We start from the raw sequence: 10,000 nt of genomic DNA, 5'->3' as shown, positions 1-10,000 counted from the left end.
GTCTGCCTGTGGAACCAAATGACGGCAATAAATGTTGAATACCTCACCCTACAGCCATATAAATTATTGTCTTGGTGGATTTAGCTTAATTCAATGTTTCCATACCATCTGTGTGTATGAATAAGTCAAGATTTGATGAAATGTTTTTTTTTCCCCAAAGTTTCAATCATTTTTCGTTTGAATAATTTAGCATGGTCAAATTAGAATGTGTGTATCGCCAATGAATTAAACATGAACCGTAATTTGAGCAGGAAATGGAACCTGATTTGCCAAGGTATGTAGTGACATCCAAATGTATGACTAAATGACTCACCAAAGCTGATTTGAGAAAAAAACACATAAAATATGCATGTGAAAGAGGGTATTAATAGATCACAGATGTTCCATTCAATTTACACAAAGGTAACCCGCAATAACCATAGAGCTCAACCAAGCGATCCCTAACCATGTGTTTTAGTTAGGGTTAGTGCTCTGCACTGCTGTGAGGAAAATGGTGGAGAATGCAACAGCACAACAGAAAACGCTGAAAGCTCTGCTGAAGGAACAGTGAGATACATATTATGGATATTTTCTCGAAATTTGATATTTCTTCATGTTATGACAATGAGACATTAGATGAAAGCGCTAGTACATACCTTCTCCTCAGACTCCTGATACCCTCTCAGGTATTATACAGCTGATGGTCAAGAGAGGTTGAGCTGGAGGGCATGAAGACTTTTATAAATTATATAAAGCTATTAATCCGCCACAGCAGAGAGTGTCCATTGTACATTGTCACTGTACAGATCCCCCCATCGGTTAAGCGTGATCCAACAATGTCATGGGATATCTGCTCTGAGCTGTGAACTGACTTCAGTCCAAAATCAACAACAACCATTGAATTAGGAAGAAGAATTAGAATTAGCAAGATCATCAGTAGCAGGTGGCTTGTGGTGGTGGTGTGTGTGTGTGTGTGTGTGTGCATGTGCGTGTGTATGTGTGTGTATGTGTGTGTGTGTGTCTGTGTGTGTCGATATGTGTCTGTGTGTGTGTGCTTGCGTGTGCGTGCACTCGCTTGTGTATGTTTGCCGACGTGCTTGAGTGAGTGAGTGTCTTGGTTGGTGCGTGCATCCGTGTGTAAGTGTTTCGGGTTTCAAGGGGAAATCCAGAAGATATTATCCAGCACAATGTTGTGTCTTTGATTTGTCACAGTGAGGAAACACTTTGGTTTTTGGGAATAGTCTCTTATTACCAGCTTCTACCCCCCCCCCCTCCCCCTTATCTTTTATTAACGTCTTGTTCCACTTGTTCTTCGCTTCCTTCATTCCTCTGTTCCCCTACATCCAGAAAAAATTATAATGTTGTTGGAGGCCATTAGATGTGAAGGAAATAAATGAGTTCTAAGACTATTGATCGAGCCTTGTGTGTGTTGCGTTTAGTATCTAAGCAGTCTTTAGCTCGCCAAATAGATACAGCCAACTTATGTCAAACACTATTGAATAGCTTATTTATTTCGCATTTGTAACTCATCTCCACTGCAGTAGAGAATGTCGCACTGACGGCAGGAGCGGGAAAACGGCCCATTGTTATCCCTCCTCCTCCGTCTTCCAGCACATTCTCCAACCAAAACAAAATGCTGCAACATATTTTGTGATGCTCTGTTTTTTTTTTTGGATACAGTTGAGCCAAATATGAACAAACAAAACCAGCACAAAAAAAATCGTAAGCACCGTACGACGAGGCTTAGAGAGGGGCTGACTAGGGAAGGCACCGTGGAGCTTTCTGGAACCCCAGTGAACCGGGGGTCTACTACGCAGAGACCAGTCAAAGGTCAGAGTTCATGCATCTGCACGACGTTTGGGCTGAGGCAGCATGAGGTGGTGAAGGAGTACAGAGAGGTTAGGTTGCTTATAAAGGGTGTCAGGGAAATGTGGCAGCACATTATTTTCAGCTGTGATGGGAGAGTTCGAAAAAAAAACGCATAGAGTGCAATAGTTAGGTGGTGTCAGATTTCCGGGGTACGCGTAGGGTGCATTTAAAAGATATTACGGATTGTCACCTTTCAAGAAGCTGGATGAAACTTGCTATGAAAAACTAATTAAATGTCACTTGGAAAAGCTTATTGCTTTTTTTTCATCTGGCAATCAGTCTTTCTGGAGTACCGATTCTAAATGGAGATCAATTGAACTTACACCTTGCACAATGATCTTCAGCCAATTCAACCATTTCTTATCAACGCGTCTGGCGTAGAAACAGTAACCCAGTAGAATTGGAATTCAATAGAAACCCTCCCAGTGAATTCCCCTTGATTAACCCATTACTGGACGTGGTCAAACCAGAACCACAATCAACGTGCATGGACCAGCACTGGGCCGTCAACGGTGTTCTGTATTTGTTCCTCATCTGTATTCGATGAACATGGCTAACCCAATTAGCAAAAGCTTGGTTTACGCAGCGCACTACCTTGGGATGCACTGTTTTCCCATGTGTTCCCTTCTTAATAACTAGCGCCAGTAGATTGCTAAGCAAGTGAAGCACTCAAGTATTCAAATTAGTTCCCCTCATTAGATAGCGGGCCTGTCCCAGAGCTACATAAATTTGACTTTGTAAAATGCCTTTGTGAAAAGACAACAACATGAAGCCAATAATTGTAATACAGAGCATTTACGTGCATATAGGTATGTGTGTGTGTGTGTGTGTGTGTGTGTCTGTGTGTGTGTGTGTGTGTGTGTGTGTGTGTGTGTGTGTGTGTGTGTGTGTGTGTGTGTGTGTGTGTGTGTGTGTGTGTGTGTGTGTGTGTGTGTGTGCGCGTGCCTGTGTGTCTGTGTGTGTGTGTGTGCATGTGTATGTGTTGTTATATGTGTCCTTGCTATAAGTATTGAGCGCAGCCTCATATACTTGCCTCACTCATTGTCTCGAAATTCTGCATCCAAAAAGCAGCAGCCGAGCATCCACTGCTGCTGTGAACAGCTGGCCTTCTGTGCAGTGTGCGCATGGGATCATTCTGGCTTTCGGCTGCACATCTCAGGCAGCCATGACAAATGGTCCTGGATAATTCAAATCATATGTCTCCCAACTCCGAGAGTTATGATCTATTTCGCATGAATACATTAATAGCTCATTAATCTTAAAGAACGTTAAATCTGCGCAATTATGCTATCGTCAAACTGTAGCGGCAGTCTCATGGTATATTCAACATGTTTGGGGAATCAAAATGTATTTTGGAGAAAAAAAAAGAAAGAAAGAATACAGACACTAAAGTGAGGCTGGCTGGGGGAGCGCATTAAGATTCATCCTCATCTCAGAGGAGGGGCGACGACAGAGAAGAGCGGATGGGAGAATGACTCTATGGTCTGGAGTGAACGGTTCTTTCACTGCAAAACAAACTTCCCAGATGAATGGCATCCTGTGCACCATTTGATCAGCATTTATGCCGCGATTTCCACACCATATGTCTTCATGTGGAGCCTGACTGTTGAGGATTATCCTGACTATTAGAGTCGCATGTGGAGAGGGTCAAGCACAGTGCCAAGAGACCTGCGGGGAAACTGTTATAGATTACTATATTGAAGTCATTGTTCACAGAGGAAAACTTCTGCTTTTTTTCTACCTGTCTGTCTTCCGACCCTGATGGCTGCTGGGAGATTTCAGATGCACGTTTCAATTCAACATTACGCAGATGGAAAAGTACATAGAATATGTCACGCATTTCAGTGTTTCACGTGACTCCTATGGACATTAGGGTCAATCTGCAAGAAAACGTTATACTTAGGCACGGCGCTTAATTATACAACTAAATGAAGATACATTAAATCCACATAATGTGTAGCAAATCAGCAAACTAATACAAACTTGGACATATTTATCTTCACATCTTTATCTATAAACAATACCAATCCATAGACAACAATAAAACAAGTGAATAACAAAGCAAACTTACAGTGATTGCTTTTTGAGACCAAACAAACTAATCAAGCAGATAAACACCATCAAACATATCCACCATCTTTTACAGCCAGGACGGAGAGCCAAGCATATATTGATTATTTACTCCCTGTGAGTTGCACCCTGGTTCCTGTCATTTGCATCATGTTTCATGTACTTTACACCCTATTTCCTGTCGAAGCAACAGGCTGACAAAAAATAAACCACAGTCAATTGTAAATGGATAGATTATAAAATAACTAATGAAATTGCAAGTATTCTATTTTTATTTGTTTTTCATAGAGAGTTGGTGGGAGCAGCATGTGTCGTTGTTGATAAAATGAGAGTATTCCTCGGAGTGCTACAAGGGGTCAAAAGTAATAATAATCTGTCTATCTGATAAAGCCCTATTGATGTTAAATAAATAAATTGATGTTAAGCAAATAAATACTTTCTAAAACATTTTACTTCATGTACAGTTTTTTTCGTCCTACGTTGTCCCTGAGTGGCTTTCAAACTAAATTTAATTAATCAACTGCCATCTGTATTGCCTGTGAACACACGAGTCACCTTTTGCTAACCGATCCTTATCCAAACATGGAATCTAGGGGGACACTTCATTCTATTCCCTCCGTCCCATTCCACTTCCATTAGGTTTCACTAAGTTGGAACTACAAAATTGACAATTATATACAGCATGTATGCGCCCTGGAAACTTTTCTTAAATGCTAACCTTGAAATTAGATTTTAAATCACAGCAGCGCTAGACCAGGCCTCTGTCAACCTTTATAGTCCTTTTTTGTTCTAATAAATTCTGATTGGGTGCTATCACAGAATGAGATGCGTCAGAGTCAATTAATGCACTGTGTTTGATTGGGGGTAGTGGAGAGAGTACAGCTGAATAATTAAGTTTAGCCACATAGGACTCCTTCAAACCAGCCTAACTTTTTGGTTTGGACTTTGATCCAATTTTATCATTTGCGACACAAGGCTACTTCTCTCACTAGTGGATTTGGAAGTACTACTTCCAGTATCATGGGTTATTCATAAGAAGCACTACCATAAAGTCAAGAACAGCCAATATTTAGATTTTGCCCATGCATTCACGCTCTTCCATCCTGGCCCAATTAAGGCCTCGGTCAAGCAGTCCACCATTACGCCATAAGCTGAGTGAGTCCCCTGCGTGTATCTATGCATGTTCCTATGCGTGCACACAAGGCCACACGTGGCACAGCAGTGAAAGTGCTTACACAGCCACATAGTGGAATCTAATAAAACGAATAAAAGGGAGACTCCTTTATCGGAAAGCCTTTTGTTATGTGTGTTCTCATTTCACAGTAAGTGTGTCTCCAGAGTAGAGGTGAGATTAATCTGTCCCCCCACACCTTTCCCCCCACCGGTATATTGTGTTAGGTCAAGGAGCAGGCGGAAACATCCACGATGAACTGGCAAATAAATGAAAAACATGTAGCATTTTTCGCTACACGCTACAACTCGGTCGAACGTAAAAACCCAACGGGGCTGGTCGAGTTCTGTGGTACGTGTGGTAAGCTGTAGCAACTGCATTGGAGTTTGGTTTGTAAATTCTCCAGTGTGCCAACAGCCGACAACAGGATTAGGGACTGCTGCCTAATCCTTCACTAGAGATCCATTTGCAGACACACAGCAGATATGTAATACACAATAACCTGAGGTGTTACAAAACAATGCACATTGTTGTGACACACCACTCTCACACTCTGTCATACGCTGCAAAAGGACAATAATTCCTTCTGCCATTCATAACATGACATTTTTTGGGATTTGATTGTTTTTTTTGCTATTTTCCCGCCGCCTGCCATTATTTTCTCAAAACAAGAACAGCCGCAGGGTGGAGACGGGTGCCAAAAACGAACCTCCGGGCTGGAACGAGAGAGCCAGCTCGGCCTTCCTGGACCACAGCATGCTGGTGAATATTCATTGCCGGCACTGGAACCCGTCCCTGCATTCAGAGCCACAACAGAGTGTGGTGCATTGTGGGCTGATATCAATCTGCATGCCGCTCCCCACAAAGGGGACGGGCGTCAGTTTATACACACGACCATATAAAGTCAGCTATGTAAATCTATTTTACCGGAGCACAAACACAGCAGCCTTGTTTTTGTCCGTCAGACGTCCCCACGGAGGAGCTGATTGTATACCGCGGGGAAATTAAAACGGGATTCATGTGAAACACGAATCGTGAACTTTTGGTGAAGTGTTGGTTTGATGGACTAATCATCGTTGAGTGATGCAGTCACAGACAGATATCACCAAGGAGACCCTCTGTCACTCAACGTTGTGTCCCTGAATAATAAGAGAGTTGGCAAGGACAGTCTGTGCGTACAGCGACATGACGCTCACAAATACACAGTGGCAAAAACACAAAGCAGCCGGAATATAAGTGTGTGTCACACAGCTACAGTATGTGTGTTTGAGTGTGTGTGTGTTTGTGTGTGTGTTTGTGTATATTTGTGTGTGTGTGTGTGTGTGTGTGTGTGTGTGTGTGTGTGTGTGTGTGTGCGTGTGTGTGCGCCTGTGTGTGTGTGTGTGTGTTTATGTGTGCATGTGTGTGTGTGTGTATGTGCATGTGTGTACATGTGTGTGCATGTGTGCGCGGTATCTAAGTATTGCTGACTCCTGCTGCCTTGATAATAGAGAACGTGTTGAAAGATTGTCAATGCAGCTCCCTCATTCATGTTGGATGAGTTTTCCCATCGATGAATAACGCCATAGACTCCCTACGGGTTCCATGTGCGCCGAGAGAAAAACGACAGTCGACGCGGACTGACTGAATAATGACAGCATGAAAGAAACATCCAAAGCGAGTCACCAGGGAGTGGGTGCATACGATATGATGCAGAGGATCAATACAACACCTGGACAACAAAGCCTATATTATCTCCCGAGACTAACAGGGTTGTACTTTATAATTTGCCTCGCAGAAAAAAAAAAAGGGGGATTTATTACCTTGTCAAGCAGGCTTTTTTCGCTGCAAAGATATCTCCACAGGATTCATCTTTCAACTGCTTAGATCAAACTTTCTCCTGACCCTACTTCACTTAGTTGTACAAAGTTTGAGCTCAGTAAAGTGATGAGAATTATGCAAATGTCTCCAAAGTGAAATAAGAACCCCTTTCAGTGACTTTATAGGGTTGTTACCTCCCAACGTGTCCCGCTGCACAGCACTCCCCCTATACAACGTCCCAACCAGAAGGGTCTGCAGTAAATCCTGCCCGTTTGTGGCCAGTCTGTGGCTTGCAGTGAACTGCACTGAACATGGCTAACGCTGTTGCCTAAAGCTATATTAAACCAGACGACCATAAAAGTGATGTTCTTCTTGTTATAGAGTAATAGTATGTGCGGCCTGGGACACATTCAGCAGAGATGTGGGCGGCTAACCAGGGTTAAATAACAGGGGCAGGGCCAGCACCTCGGACATCAGCGAACTGGGGGGGGGGGGGGGGGGGGGCATGTACAATCAGCCATCACGGTGGGGGGCCATGTATTAATCATCAGACTGTGGGGAAGGATATGGACCTAAAAAAGTCATCAAACAACCGTAACAAGCTAGTTGGAGCTGGGTCAAAGCTAGTTCTGAAAAGTAGTTTTCGAAATATGTCCCACTGGTGGCCAATTAAAATGAGAAACGAGTGTAAAGAATATGTTTGAACGGGAAAATATTAGAAGCTGACATAAAAGGTGATTACTAAACTAGGCCTGGTAAGGAATAAGACCACATTTATAGATTGATGGAACAGACAAAAAGTGGACATGGTCCATGAAGGAGAATGGAGTACACTTTTAACAGTGATGCAGCAACATTTACTACAGACCCTCAAACAAGTTTCCCAAAGCTACTCAACCAAAGCTTGAATATTTCAGAAAAGTAGACCAAGCCGATCAAACATTCAAACGCATATATTTAAAAGCCAAATTTTCTCTTGTGAAAATGGCGCCAAAACAATAATAATCACAGTGGGGACAAAACATCAAATCATTTTGGGTAATGTATTCCTTAGATTGCAGTCAGGGTGTGTGTGTGGTGTGTGTGTGTGATTATGTGTGAGTGAGTGTGACTTGTGTGTGTGTGGATAGTCATTTGTGGTTGTGGTTGTGTGGATAGGTCTATGAATGTTTGTGTGTGTGTCTTTGTTCTTACATGTTTAAATTCATGTATGTGCATTCGCACAAACTTACTCCGGGAGTGTGTGCGTGTGTGTGTGTGTGTGTGTGTGTGTGTGTGTGTGTGTGTGTGTGTGTGTGTGTGTGTGTGTGTGTGTGTGTGTGTGTGTGTGTGTGTGTGTGTGTGTGTTTGTGCCCATGTGTGCTTGCCTGCATAGTTGCACATGTAATCATGCTTCCTTATCTGTGTGTACACAACTCCCAGCAAGAGAGATTGGCTTTGAGTGAGCACGTGTTTTGGCAGCTCTCATTAACCAGCAGATTGTGTGAGATGGGATGGGCCAAGACATTTATGGATTCAATGGACTAATTGTGTTCCCCGAGTCTAGAGAGCCTTGTTTCCAATGAGGGATGAGGGAATTGGCAGAGATGGCCAGATGTGCCTTGCAGTCACTTGACTCAACACGTCACAGCCTTTACTCTCCACAGACACACCTACACACACCAGACATACATACATACATACACACACACACACACACACACACACACACACACACACACACACACACACACACACACACACACACACACACACGTGCACGGACACACACACACACACTCATACGCATGCACCCATGCATGCATGGACACACACGCATGCACGGACACACACAAAAACACACACACCCAAGCACATTATCCAACACCTCTGTGTGATGTAATTCTGTGTTTTGACTTGTTGTGCAATAACGTTTAACCCTTATTATTTCCGAACCAATTACGGTTCTCCTTGAATGAACAAAGAGGGACTTGAAGGTCTGGTACAAAACCTTGTCGTTTCAATGTCATGAACTGCGCTCGCGTACACATTATTTTGATTGCGATATTCCTACAGTATATTGACAAATAATCATTTTAGACCAAAAGGCAGTGCTGACACGGGCAGGGCAGGCGTTTAAGTTTGAATCTCCCGAGTTGTGCCGTTGAGTTAATTGCTGTTCTTTCCGTGAGCTAAACTCTGAGTCAAAGCAATTACCCGGGTAACCGTTGAAGCAAAACACCATCATTTAGTGAAGCGCTGATGTGTAGAGGCCAGAAGTATATTGCCACTCGCTCCCTGGCGCACACATCCACACATGTACACACTCATTCATCGAGCAGAGGGCGCGGAACATTGCCTGGTTGCTCCAACAGGGAGGCCCACGGTAATCAAAACGAAACAGCACATACTCACATGACAGCAACACTTGAGTTGCAGTGATGTCCCCTGCATGGGGACGCACAGGAAACCAGCCGCACAGGGGAGTATGGACTTTTGGGTCCAATGTTTTTTTTTTTACTGTACTTATACTTCAATATTACACTATTGAAAGGGAGAGAATAAGAGAGAATGGGGGTGTGCAGTAGAAGGACAATGAATGATTGAAGAAGTGCATTGTTGGAAAGAAGAAGCCGGGACAACGTAAGTGGAGGTGGGACGCGATGGGTGAGAGAGCAGAGGTCACCGCTGAAGGAGAGCGAGGCCAGGCCAGATGATAGAAAGGGAACATTGTGTTTGGGGGTACCAGGATGTCAGATATAAAAAACACATCGCTGACACAAGCAACAGGTTATTGTCCGCTGGACAGATATTAATCTTGTTACTCTCAGAGTATAAATGTGGCGGTCTCTGGCAAACATCGCCCTAATCACTTTGTTTTACCTCACCGGCTCTGTGTCTGCAATTCAGAGAGAGGGAAGAAATCGTAACGCAAGACCGCACACCCCGTACAGCTTCGCGGAATGTAACAGACTATATTGTGGGGTATTGTTGCTGAAGAAAAGTATGGGGAGACGGAAGAATAAATGTAGACTCAATGAAATGATAATCCCCGCATTCTGCAGTTTTGACAAACACCGCTATCTGTACGGTAGCTCAGACAACCTACTACGTAGATGCTATCGTATCAAA

This window comes from Gadus macrocephalus, chromosome 1 (genome assembly GCF_031168955.1).
Source record: "Gadus macrocephalus chromosome 1, ASM3116895v1".
In the NCBI taxonomy this organism is placed as follows: Eukaryota; Metazoa; Chordata; class Actinopteri; order Gadiformes; family Gadidae; genus Gadus; species Gadus macrocephalus.
This window is presented reverse-complemented; position numbering follows the sequence as displayed.